We start from the raw sequence: 13,967 nt of genomic DNA on the forward strand, positions 1-13,967 counted from the left end.
CATGTCCTTCCGCATTTAGCCTCTTCTTAGTCACAGTAAGGGGACCGCATCCTGACCAAGAAAACCATCACCACACTGTAATACTGCATCATCCACACTTTTCTGTCGACACGACACATAATTACAACTAACATCCTCCAGGCAATTCCCGAACCCAAACCCTTTCAACGGACTGCCACAGCGTATAGCATGATGCATTACTCAAAACCACTCTTTTTCCAATCTCTCACTGTCCAGGGGCTTCGCTCTTTACATCACCTCAAGTATCACTTAGCACAGGCTACAGAAATTTGTGGTTTATAAGGAGCTGCTCGACGATTGTACCCAATTCTTTTATACTCCTTACGTACAGTCACTAAACTAGCTGCACTACCAGTAGAACTTTGGAACTCGTGAGGGTTTCTACTACTGGTGTGATGCAATCCACCACCCTCCGCAACGTTCGTGGGTCCCTGTCTGTTAGTAAGTGAGGTCTGTCTGATCTCGGTTTAGCTATGGTTGTGAAATCGAGTTTCCACTTCACCCTCACATCATGAAGAGACGACTTGGGTAGTTTTACAAGGGTTGAAATGTCGTGATTGATTTGTTAGTCAGGTGACATCCAGTGACTAGCCCACATCCGAAGTCGCTGAGCTCTCTTGACCTAACCATTCTGCTGCTATTGCGTGTCTACTGACAATACAGTACTCCCCCCCTTGAATTTATACTGTCGGGTACGCCTACCGTGACAGCTGGTGATTAATACCACGTTACATAGGGGTATTCCTATACTTTTGTCAGATAATGTAGATGTTAAAAAGGCACTTCACGTCCTACCAGTTATTGGGGTCCCTGCCTGTCCTATTCACGCATAGAGTATGGGATTTGCCGGTTGTCAAAACTATGCTCAATGTGCTGCATGTTTCAGCGCTGGTGTTATGTAGATGTTGTGGGATGAGAGACAATCCATCGTTAACCCTTGAACAACTTGCTACCTTTTACAAGGACAGTCAGGTCACATTCGATCCTGCCAAAACTCAAATGTGTTTTCCATCTGAAGAGCAGATTGGCTACAAGATCCCTGCAGCTGACCATGGAGAATAGTTCAGTGGAGCACTAGATCAAACCCTAAAAGCTGTCAGAGAGCACTGTACAAACATCAAACAGAAAGTTACACAGATACACAGTACCATCTGTGTATCGACAGGAAGTGAAGGGGGTGCATGCACCGTGGATAGCCCTCAGTTGCAAGAACTACAGACCTTGCTTCTTTTGCTTCTCAGCAGCATAGTTTGCATGGCCAACATGGAGTAAGTCATGCCTTGCCATCAGGTCGACCTACCCATAACGGATCACGATGTATCATAAAGTCTGATTTACACCAGAGTGAACAAAAGCAAACGAGCATCAGCAAACGAGAATTCTCTCCCGTGTAAACGGGAGGCGAGCGCGAGCCAACAGCATCCGGTCGTTTTCAGTTTGCATTCGTTGGTGCTCGCTCGTGTTCCAGTGATAATTGGACATTCAGCGAACCATCCATTGAAGTTCACATTTTCTCCACTTTGGCACTATAGTTGGAGTCACGAAAGATGGCAGTCCAGTTTATGCTTGTTCTGCGCAGTTATGGCACATTTTCTCCAAGAGCCAATGAGCGTCCAGTAGTGTCATGAGCTCTTTGCTGTGAATGTCGTAGCCAATGCGAGCGTTAAACGAGGTCGTACCGAGTTATTTATTGAATGTTTGTTTCATTCCTTGCGATTTGTGATCGCTGATGATGATGGTAAGCGACATATGCGGCATAAGTAAGCTAAAGACACGATTTGCAGGTTACAAGCTTTCTTCGAGCCCAAAGCACATGCATGCGTGTACTGCAACTGTCACCTGGAACTGGCGACACTGCAATCCCCGTCCGTGTCTCGACCTGCACGAACCACCACCATTCATGAATCGGACTACAGCAGCAGAGACAGAATTTGTCTGATGTTTTGTGGAGGAACTATTTTTGTTGTTGACATGACTTGCGATAGCGACGGATTGGTCTAGAGAGAATGAAATGTTGGTGACAGAAAAATGTGGGTAGCATAGGTGCTTGTGGGATCCAAGAGAACCACGTCATGAATGCCAGACAAAAGTAAATACGATTGGTAGAAAATTTCCGAAGCACTCAGAGGTACCTAGGAAGACGATAAATTCATTAAACGCTTCCATCCGGTGGTAATGGAGTGAAGAAGCTCTGCATTAGTTTTTATTAAGAAGGAGCAGCATAATAAGCTTCCTTGAAATTTAGCAATTACGATTATGACTCTATCGCAAGCTATGAAAGATCTGATCATTCTCGTTGCTTACATTCGCAGTTGGTGTAATTAATGACCGATGTATCACCGTTATTTTAATTTTAGAGCTTTTTGTGTAATAAGAGAGTAAATAAAAATTATTATGCTATCTGCGTTCTAATAAACTATGTATCAGATTTTATGATGAGCCTATGTGGCACGTTGTACAGTCAGTTCCACAAGACAGTGCACTTTCTTTCTTTCTTTCACTTGTGCCTTTGTCCCGCAGGTATGCAGGGTCAGCATGGTTAATCGGATGTGGCAATGTTAGATTAAGGGGTGTCCGGATGCCCTTCTTGCCACCACCCCGTACCCCCCAGGACGGAATTAGTGTACCGCAACTGTCTGCAACTAGTGTAATCCACAGAATAATGCGAAAGTGGTCAGATGTCTGCGAGCCATGTAACTGAGGCGGGACGTGGGGACCAGCCCGGTATTCACCTAGGGGGATGTGGAAATCCGCCTAAAAACCACATCCAGGCTGGCCGGCACAGAGACCGTAGTCGTTAATCCGCCAGGCGGATTCGATCCGGGGCCGGCGCGCCTACCTGAGTCTACGAAGCAGCCCATTAGCGCTCTCGGCTAACGTGGCGGGTTCCACAAGACAGTGTACGGCAGAATCTTAAATGCAACGTCCTCAGCGACATCTCTCATAGCGGCCTCGAATTTGTACTCAATGCACTTTTGCACAGTATATAGATTAACAGTGTGAGAGTTGAATAATTTGTTTTGTCGGTTGCAGTTTAAAATGAGTGCAAAATACACTCCTGGAAATTGAAATAAGAACACCGTGAATTCATTGTCCCAGGAAGGGGAAACTTTATTGACACATTCCTGGGGTCAGATACATCACATGATCACACTGACAGAACCACAGGCACATAGACACAGGCAACAGAGCATGCACAATGTCGGCACTAGTACAGTGTATATCCACCTTTCGCAGCAATGCAGGCTGCTATTCTCCCATGGAGACGATCGTAGAGATGCTGGATGTAGTCCTGTGGAACGGCTTGCCATGCCATTTCCACCTGGCGCCTCAGTTGGACCAGCGTTCGTGCTGGACGTGCAGACCGCGTGAGACGACGCTTCATCCAGTCCCAAACATGCTCAATGGGGGACAGATCCGGAGATCTTGCTGGCCAGGGTAGTTGACTTACACCTTCTAGAGCACGTTGGGTGGCACGGGATACATGCGGACGTGCATTGTCCTGTTGGAACAGCAAGTTCCCTTGCCGGTCTAGGAATGGTAGAACGATGGGTTCGATGACGGTTTGGATGTACCGTGCACTATTCAGTGTCCCCTCGACGATCACCAGTGGTGTACGGCCAGTGTAGGAGATCGCTCCCCACACCATGATGCCGGGTGTTGGCCCTGTGTGCCTCGGTCGTATGCAGTCCTGATTGTGGCGCTCACCTGCACGGCGCCAAACACGCATACGACCATCATTGGCACCAAGGCAGAAGCGACTCTCATCGCTGAAGACGACACGTCTCCATTCGTCCCTCCATTCACGCCTGTCGCGACACCACTGGAGGCGGGCTGCACGATGTTGGGGCGTGAGCGGAAGACGGCCTAACGGTGTGCGGGACCGTAGCCCAGCTTCATGGAGACGGTTGCGAATGGTCCTCGCCGATACCCCAGGAGCAACAGTGTCCCTAATTTGCTGGGAAGTGGCGGTGCGGTCCCCTACGGCACTGCGTAGGATCCTACGGTCTTGGCGTGCATCCGTGCGTCGCTGCGGTCCGGTCCCAGGTCGACGGGCACGTGCACCTTCCACCGACCACTGGCGACAACATCGATGTACTGTGGAGACCTCACGCCCCACGTGTTGAGCAATTCGGCGGTACGTCCACCCGGCCTCCCGCATGCCCACTATACGCCCTCGCTCAAAGTCCGTCAACTGCACATACGGTTCACGTCCACGCTGTCGCGGCATGCTACCAGTGTTAAAGACTGCGATGGAGCTCCGTATGCCACGGCAAACTGGCTGACACTGACGGCGGCGGTGCACAAATGCTGCGCAGCTAGCGCCATTCGACGGCCAACACCGCGGTTCCTGGTGTGTCCGCTGTGCCGTGCGTGTGATCATTGCTTGTACAGCCCTCTCGCAGTGTCCGGAGCAAGTATGGTGGGTCTGACACACCGGTGTCAATGTGTTCTTTTTTCCATTTCCAGGAGTGTATCTGAAGCGTCACGAGATAGTGCAAAAATGTGCAATATTTATCAAAAATGCATTCTGAGGTCCGTTAAGAAGGTATTTTTATCGAACGAGGCAAACTAGGTGCTTCAAGACAATAATGATCCGAAACACCTCAGCTGTCTCTGTACGGCGTGGAAATGAGACGGGGGTGTCCACGGTGGACTGGCCTGAGGAAAATGTTTGCTCGTATATTAATATGAAGCTTACAGGCAAGCCAATATATACTTAGAAGCAGCAGTGCTATAACATCGGGACAATATGGAGATCGTTACCGAGAGAATATGCAGAAAATCTCGTGAAAAGCATGCCAAAAATGTGCCATGGCGGCGATAGGATTAACTATTAGGTAATTGTGCAATTATAAATAACATGTGTTTTCATGTAAACATGTATTTATAATTTCATACAGATAGCGGCGTATACTTTCTTGTGGAACTGACTGTATGGCCGGCCGGTGTGGCCGTGCGGCTCTAGGCGCTTCAGTCTGGAACCGCGTGACCGCTACTGTCGCAGGTTCGAATCCTGCCTCGGGCATGGATGTGTGTGATGTCCTTAGGTTAGTTAGGTTTAAGTAGTTCTAGGTACTAGGGGACTGATGACCACAGATGTTAAGTCCCATAGTACTCAGAGCCATTTGAACAACAACTGACTGTATGCATAAGGGGCAGTCGAATGAAAACAGAACATCGGCCACAACGGGATCATGCAATGGTTTCATTCAGAAGTAATCACCACACGCATTAAGACATTTATCCCTCTGGGAGACGAGATGAACAATTACTGTTTCGTAGAATGCGCTCTCGCGCTGACGTATCGACAATTGCGCCCACTCTTGCACTTCCTGGCCCGACTGCAACCGACGTCCATGCATGTCTTTCATCAGGTCTCCAAAGATGTGAAAGACCAGGACTGTACGAAGGATGCTGCAGTGTTTCTCAATCAAATCGCTGAAACGTAGCCTTTATGCGATTGGCAGTGTGGGGGCGGGGGTTGGCGACTAACAGCGTGTTTGCGCCAATCGGACAAAGGCTTTAACTTCAGCGATTTGATTGAGAAACACTGCGACCACCATACCGTGTGATTTTCACGTCTTTGGCGATCTGTGTAAAGACATGCGTAGATGTTGGTTTCAGTTGGACGAGCAAGTGTAAGCAAGAGTGAGTACCGTTGTGAATCCGTCAGTACTCAACCGCATTCTATGAAACGGGAATTGATCATCTCATCTCCCAGTGGGATAAACGTCTTAACGAGTGTGATGATTACTTTAGGATGGAATGATTCCACGGTCCCGTTGTGACTGGTGCTCAGTTTTAGTCTGACTGCCCCTGATATACACTCCTGGAAATTGAAATAAGAACACCGTGAATTCATTGTCCCAGGAAGGGGAAACTTTATTGACACATTCCTGGGGTCAGATACATCACATGATCACACTGACAGAACCACAGGCACATAGACACAGGCAACAGAGCATGCACAATGTCGGCACTAGTACAGTGTATATCCACCTTTCGCAGCAATGCAGGCTGCTATTCTCCCATGGAGACGATCGTAGAGATGCTGGATGTAGTCCTGTGGAACGGCTTGCCATGCCATTTCCACCTGGCGCCTCAGTTGGACCAGCGTTCGTGCTGGACGTGCAGACCGCGTGAGACGACGCTTCATCCAGTCCCAAACATGCTCAATGGGGGACAGATCCGGAGATCTTGCTGGCCAGGGTAGTTGACTTACACCTTCTAGAGCACGTTGGGTGGCACGGGATACATGAGGACGTGCATTGTCCTGTTGGAACAGCAAGTTCCCTTGCCGGTCTAGGATTGGTAGAACGATGGGTTCGATGACGGTTTGGATGTACCGTGCACTATTCAGTGTCCCCTCGACGATCACCAGTGGTGTACGGCCAGTGTAGGAGATCGCTCCCCACACCATGATGCCGGGTGTTGGCCCTGTGTGCCTCGGTCGTATGCAGTCCTGATTGTGGCGCTCACCTGCACGGCGCCAAACACGCGTACGACCATCATTGGCACCAAGGCAGAAGCGACTCTCATCGCTGAAGACGACACGTCTCCATTCGTCCCTCCATTCACGCCTGTCGCGACACCACTGGAGGCGGGCTGCACGATGTTGGGGCGTGAGCGGAAGACGGCCTAACGGTGTGCGGGACCGTAGCCCAGCTTCATGGAGACGGTTGCGAATGGTCCTCGCCGATACCCCAGGAGCAACAGTGTCCCTAATTTGCTGGGAAGTGGCGGTGCGGTCCCCTACGGCACTGCGTAGGATCCTACGGTCTTGGCGTGCATCCGTGCGTCGCTGCGGTCCGGTCCCAGGTCGACGGGCACGTGCACCTTCCGCCGACCACTGGCGACAACATCGATGTACTGTGGAGACCTCACGCCCCACGTGTTGAGCAATTCGGCGGTACGTCCACCCGGCCTCCCGCATGCCCACTATACACTCTCGCTCAAAGTCCGTCAACTGCACATACGGTTCATGTCCACGCTGTCGCGGCATGCTACCAGTGTTAAAGACTGCGATGGAGCTCCGTATACCACAGCAAACTGGCTGACACTGACGGCGGCGGTGCACAAATGCTGCGCAGCTAGCGCCATTCGACGGCCAACACCGCGGTTCCTGGTGTGTCCGCTGTGCCGTGCGTGTGATCATTGCTTGTACAGCCCTCTCGCAGTGTCCGGAGCAAGTATGGTGGGTCTGACACACCGGTGTCAATGTGTTCATTTTTCCATTTCCAGGAGTGTATTTCACACTTCATTTATCATATTTTTACACAGTATCTTCCTTATACAAACTTTACTAAAATCCTTGAAGTGCTTCCGACACGTCACAGCAGACGTTAGGAACTATCTGAGATATAGCAGGTATCGAAACATAAGTGTCGCCAGTTGCTGTTACCTAGAAAGTAACTGCTAGCCTTTTTTCACGTAATGTTGCTCGTCGGAAATTAATGTTCCGATTTTAAATTTCCTCCTGATTTGTAATGGAAAGCGAGTGAAAAGCGTCAGCCGACATACATAATTTTGGAATAGCACTAAGAAAGATTTGAGCTGCAATTCAGTGTTAAATGCACAACCTCCACACTTTCCAAGCTTATGTACAGTTTCTTCGGTCCATACGCCACTTTAGTTTTGCATCGTGGCTATAACTACTCCCGTGTCCAAACTCAAAGCACCAGACGGAAGTTTTGCAAAGTTGCTTGTAATTTGCCACAAAACAGTATAAACAGGCAACAGTAAAGTAGAAACAATATAAAGAATACAGAACCTAAACAACTGCAACATGCAAAACGGTAGACAAAAATGTTCTTCGTTTCTTCCAACTTAACGAATTTGCACCCACACGTTCCGAAAACTGGAAATTTGTGGTAAGTTCTATGGGAACAGACTGCTAAGGTGATCGGTCCCTAGACTTACAAACTCCTTAATCTAACATAAACTAACTTACGCTAAGGAAAACACACACAGCCATGCCCAAGGGAGGACTCGAACCTCCGACGGGAAAGCCGTGCGAACCGTGGCATGGCGCCTAAGACCGCACGGCTACACCGCGCGGCCTGTGGCGTCGAACACAGGCCTGACAACTACAGAAAATGTTGTGACTGATGTCATCAATCTCATGTTGAGGCAATAACGTCCATTCTTCCTAAAGAGCTCCTAATAAGTCATGGAGAGTGATTGGCGGATGCGGACGTGATGTAACCTGTCTCCCTAGAACATCCCAAACATGCTCTATTGGATTCATATTGGGAGAGCGAGCAGGCTATGCCATGCATGCAATATCTTCCCTTTCCAAGGAAATATCAACTGCCATTGGTCTACGAGGTCGAGCATTATCGTCCACCCGCTGCTGGTTCGTGGCTTAGAATATGCCCGACGTTTTCCTGCCTGTCGTAAGACGCAGCTAAAAGGAGTCTCCCATTTTTCGGCCCGATACGTTCAGGTCCCACTTTATGGTTTGACCTCCAACTTTCCAAATTCTACACAAGTGGGCAATTTGGGGAAGGATTCTTTATGAGGTGCACCAATTATCCATAGTACGGTTGATTAGATCTCCGGCACCTCTTATTGTCATGACTTTGCATATCCACCTGCAGTTCAACTATTTGGGCGAAGACACCTTCCGGAGTACGTCATCTTCTTCTGTTATCTACTGTCTTCTTTCGCCCCCATGACGCTATTGGATTTATCTGCACCCAATATCCAGCACAGTAGCCAGTCCGTTGTGGTGGGACCGTCATGTACCCAATTGGTGATAGCCCCCTGACAACACAGGGATCACTCTGCTGACGTCAGTGCTGCAAACTCCCCACATATGCCAAGGAGTAGATGCCCACCTTCTTGGGGCATCAGGACTACCGGCAATAGCCATCGTGCCACGTGGTCTTTGCTGTGGCTGAGTGGCGCTCATGGTGAGAGCCCCTCATCAGAGTGGATAACATCAGGGTGGATGACCCACAATGAAGCTAGCCAAGCCATATTTTACTGGGGAGTGAATGGCCACAGCAGTCTCTAAGGAATGCGAGGATGATTACAATGCTGTTAGGTATGACCCTAAATCGTTCCCCTCCCTGGCAACACCATGGGAGGCACGTAGGGATTCACCTCGTTATTTATTGTGCAGCAGAACTGATGGGAACTCCTTTCTGGATACAAAGCCTGTTTTTTGTTGAGCACCTGGAGGATAAATTTGGGGAAGTGACAGCGTTGTCCAAAATGTGCAACATGTCAGTTTTGATTCAGACAGCATCCCCAACCCAGTCCCGGGTGTTACTCGCCTGTGACAATTCGGGTGATATTCCTGTGTTGATCACTCCCCATAAAAGCCAAATATGGCACAGGGAATTATTTTTCATCATGACCTTCTGTTGCAGTCTGACGACGAGTTAGGGGCCAGTTTGGAAGGATAGAGCGTTCACTTCGTCCAGAGCGTCTATACGAGGCCTAAAGACAACAGGGTTGCCACCAGTGCCGTCACCTTTGCCTTTGAGGGTGATTTGTTACCTGAAAAGGTCAAGGTGATGGTATACCAATGTGACGTTAAACCTTACGTCCCTCCCCATATGCGGTGCTTTAAGTGCTAAAAATTTGGGCAATTCCAGTACCACATGTAGAGACTGTGGGCGTTCACTGCATCCAAATACTCCATGTGCACCTCCCCCCATCTGTATTAGCTGTGGAGCACCACTCCCCCTGCTCGCTGGACTGCAAAGTACACCAAAAGGAGTGGAAAATTGTGGAGTATCAGACCCTGGACAGGCTAAACTAAAATATAAAAGGTTGAACCGTGTTCGAATGCTCCCATCCTACGCTGACGATATGACGGCTTCGCCCGCCATGACACCATTATGCTCTACATCTACTTCTACTTTGGGAGTATCATCCCCTTCCCCTAAAACGCTGGGGACATCGGTCCCCTTTTCCCAGCTGAAAGAGCCACTAGCTGCTGGTTGAAGGGCTCACAGTCTTCCTTTGCCCCTGAAGCTACTTCCGAGAAGCCTTCCCAGCAAACCCCTAAGGAATGGCGAGGAGGCAAACAAACAAAGAAGAAGTCCATTAGGAAATAGGAGACTCTCGTGGCCCCCACACCACCACTCCCTAAGAGTTCTGTATCCGAGGATGAGGTGGAGATTCTGGCATTCCCTGAGGACCTAGATCTCGCCAATGCTTCGGATGAAATGGTACTGGCTGTGAACCCTCAACTGGTGGCAGTAGGTGACCACTAGGCGTAATCTTACTCCTTGGTCACTTCTTGCCTTCCCTGACGACAGGAACTGCGATGATTTTTCTCTCACCTAGCTGAATTACGACAACTCTTAAGCATTACATCTGATTTTTGTGTTGCCCTTCAGGAAACCTGATTTCCCGCACTGCAGACCCTCGCCCTTTGTGGCTATTGGGGGTACTATCAAAACTGTACTCACTGTGACAGTCTGTCAGGAGGCGTTTGTATCTACGTCCTTATCTCTGTCTGTAGCAAACCTGTACCCCTTCAAACACCTTCAGAAGCTGTGGCTGTCAGGATGAGAACAATGCAGGAAATTACCATCTGTAACATCTACTTCCTTCCAGATGAAGTGCTGTGCCATTTATTGGCTACACTAATTTCTCACTCCCCCCACCTTTTCTACTTCTAGGTGAGTTTAATGTGCATAATACTTTGAGGGGTGAATCCAAGATTACTGTCCATGGTAAGGATGTCGAGGACCTACTATCTCAACTTGATCTATGCCTCCTCAATACAGCTGCCCCCATACTTTTCAGTGTGGCACAAGGCAATATTCCGTCTCTCGATCAGCAGTCCTGGCCTTCTCCCATGTATCCACTGGAGAGCTCACGACGACTTGTGTGTTAGTGATCACGTTTCGCTCTTCCTGTCCCACCCCCAGCGTCACTCATCTGGACATTTGCCCACATGGGCTCTTATAGGCCGCTTTCACTGCCGCCACCACCTCAGAATCTCCGTTGCATGGCAACATCGATGAAGTGATCCACAGCGTCATTACTACCATTGTTGCCGCAGCTGAATCTGCAATCCCCCGTTTTCAGGTTGCCTGCAGTGGAAGTCAGTACCTTGGTGGTCTCCCGAAATAGCTGTGGTCATTCTATACTGTAGGTGGGCGCTCCAGTGTCATAAGTGCCACCCATCCCTGAAGAACCTCATGCCCAGGTCCGCTTACTCATCAAACGACGGAAGCAGGAGTGTTGGGAACGATACATCTCTACCACTGAAACACGAACCATTCCTTCCCGGGTTTGGACCAAGCTCCAACGACTTTATGGCCGTCAGACCCCTGCAAGTGTACCTGGAATTTCCACACATGGAGCTGTGTCTGCTGATCCCGACGTAATCGCAGAGCGTCTTGCCAAGCAATATGTTCGCACCTCTGCATCTGAGAATTATCGCCCCACCTTTCGTCTCCTCAAACAGTGGGTAGAATGACAACACGTGTCTTTTGCTCCACGCCACCCTGAGCCATATAATGCTCCCTTCAGTGAGTGGGAATTTCTCAGCACTCTTGATGACTGACCTGACACATTCCCTGGCCCAGTCCATATCAATTCCCAAATGATTGAGCATCTGTCAGCTGATTACTAGCGCCACTTCTTTGCTGTCTTCAACTGCATCTGGAGTGACGGCGAATTCCCTTCGCAATGGCGTGGAAGTATCATCGTTCCAGTGCTAAAACCTGGTCATAACCCGCTAGACGTGGATAGCTATAGTCCTATCAGCCTCACCAACGTTCTGCGCAAGCTGCTTGAACGTCCGGTGAGCTGGTGGTTGTGTTGGCTCCTTGAGTCTCTGGGCCTTCTGGCTCCATCCCAGGACAGTTTTCGACAAGGGCGCTCCACCACTGACAACTTGTTCCACATGGAGTCTGCCATTCGTTCAGCCTTTTCCTGGCGACAACACCTTATTGTCGTTCTTTATTACCTGACAAAGGCCTAGGATACCACTTGGCGACACCACATCCTCACTTCTCTGCGTGAGTGGGGTCTCCGGGGCCCGCTTCCGATTTTTATCCAGAACTTCTTGTCACTTCTCACTTTCCAAGTTCGCATCGGTGTTTCCCAAAGTTTGCCCCATATCCAAGAGAAAGGGGTCCCGCAGGGCTCTGTCCAAGTGTTCCACTCTTTTTAATTGCTGTTAACAGTCTCGCACTAGCAGTAGGGTCCTCAGTATCTCCACTCCTATATGCTGACGATTTTTATATTTCCTTCTGCTCCTGTTTTATTGGTTTGGCTGAACGCTGGTTACAGGGAGCCATATGAAAGACACAGTCGTGGTCCCTGACTCATGGCTTTCAGTTTTCGTCCGCCAAGACTTGTGTCATGCCCTACTGTCGTCGTTGTACTGCCCACCCCATCCAGAACTTTACCTCAGTGATCAATTACTTGATGTAGTGGAGACTTAGTGCTTTTTGGGACCAGTCTTCGATGCCCACTTAATTTGGCTTCCACATCTTCGTCAGTTTAAGGAAAAGTACTGGCAGCATCCTAATATTATTCGACACCTGAGCCACACCGACAGGGGTGCTGATCGCCCTACACTGCTGCAGCTCTAGAAAGCCCTCATACTGTTCCATAGCGACTAAGAGAGCCTGGTGTATGTTTCAGCATCGCCCCTGCGCTGCAGCTGTTAGACCCTATCCACCACTGTGAAGTTTGGCTTGTGGCGGGAGCTTTCTGAATTAGCCCAGTGACTTGCCTCCTCATGGAGGCTGGTGTTCCTCCATTATGGCTTCGGCGGAAACTATTGCTTGAAATTTATACCACCCACATTCATAGTTCATGTCAACATCCCAATTACCGTCTCCTTTTTCTTAACATGGCGATCCACCTCCCGCAATGGCGGACCACAACAGGGCATCCCCTTGCAGTATGTTTCTGGTCACTTTTTACTGAACTCGACACTTTCCTTCTACCACCTTTCCTGCGGGTCCACTTATATTCTCCTCCATGGTCCATGCCTCGGCCACAACTTCGTCTGGACGTACCACAAGACCCAAAAGGCTCAGTTCCAACTGGGGCCCTCCACCAGCAATTTTTCTCTATTCTCGGCGAGTTCCAGGGCTCAGAAATAGTCTACATCAATGGTTCAATGGTCGACGGTCTTGTTGGCTTTGCTTACGCTCACGCTGGACTTACCGAACCGTGCTTCTTGTCAGAGGCTGCAATATTTTCACTGCAGATTTGGTAGCCATCTATCGCACTCTTGAGCATATCCGCTCCTGTGTTGGGGAGTCCCTCATCTGTAGTGACTACTTAAGCAGCCTACAAGCTCTCGACCAGTGATTCCCTCATCATCCTTTGGTACTGACTATCAAGGAGTCTCTTTCTGACCTCAGCAACAGTGGATGTTCAGTGACCTTCATTTGGAATCCAGTACATATTGGTATCCTGGGCAATGAACTTGCTGACTGCCTGGCCAAACCGACTACCAGTAAACCAACTCTGGAGATTGGCCTGCCAGAGATTGATCTTCGATTGGACTTCTGCCATGAAGTTCTCAAGATCTGGGATACTGAATGGCACATCCTCAGTACACTAAATAAACTACATGATGTCAAGGACACAACGAATATATGGGGGTCATTCACGCAAACCACTCGCAGGGACACTATTGTCCTTTGCCAGCTCTGCATTGGCTGTACTTGGCTAACACATGGCCACCTACTCCATAGTGAGGACCCACTTTGGTGTTGCTGTGGCTCCCAAATGACTGTTGCCCACATCTTATTGGACTGCCCTATTTTAGCCGCTCTTGGTGTACTTTTAAACTCCCTGCAGTGTTGGGCGACAATGCCTTAATGGCTGGTGTTGTTTTATGTTCTGCTCGTAAGGGGGGTTTTTATCACACAATCTAATGGTGGGAGTCTGGCCTTCTCTCCAGGCCTTCATCCTCCCTCCATTTCAACACTTCCTCACTCTTTCCTTGC

The sequence above is a fragment of the Schistocerca cancellata genome, chromosome 5 (genome assembly GCF_023864275.1).
Source record: "Schistocerca cancellata isolate TAMUIC-IGC-003103 chromosome 5, iqSchCanc2.1, whole genome shotgun sequence".
Classification (NCBI taxonomy): Eukaryota; Metazoa; Arthropoda; class Insecta; order Orthoptera; family Acrididae; genus Schistocerca; species Schistocerca cancellata.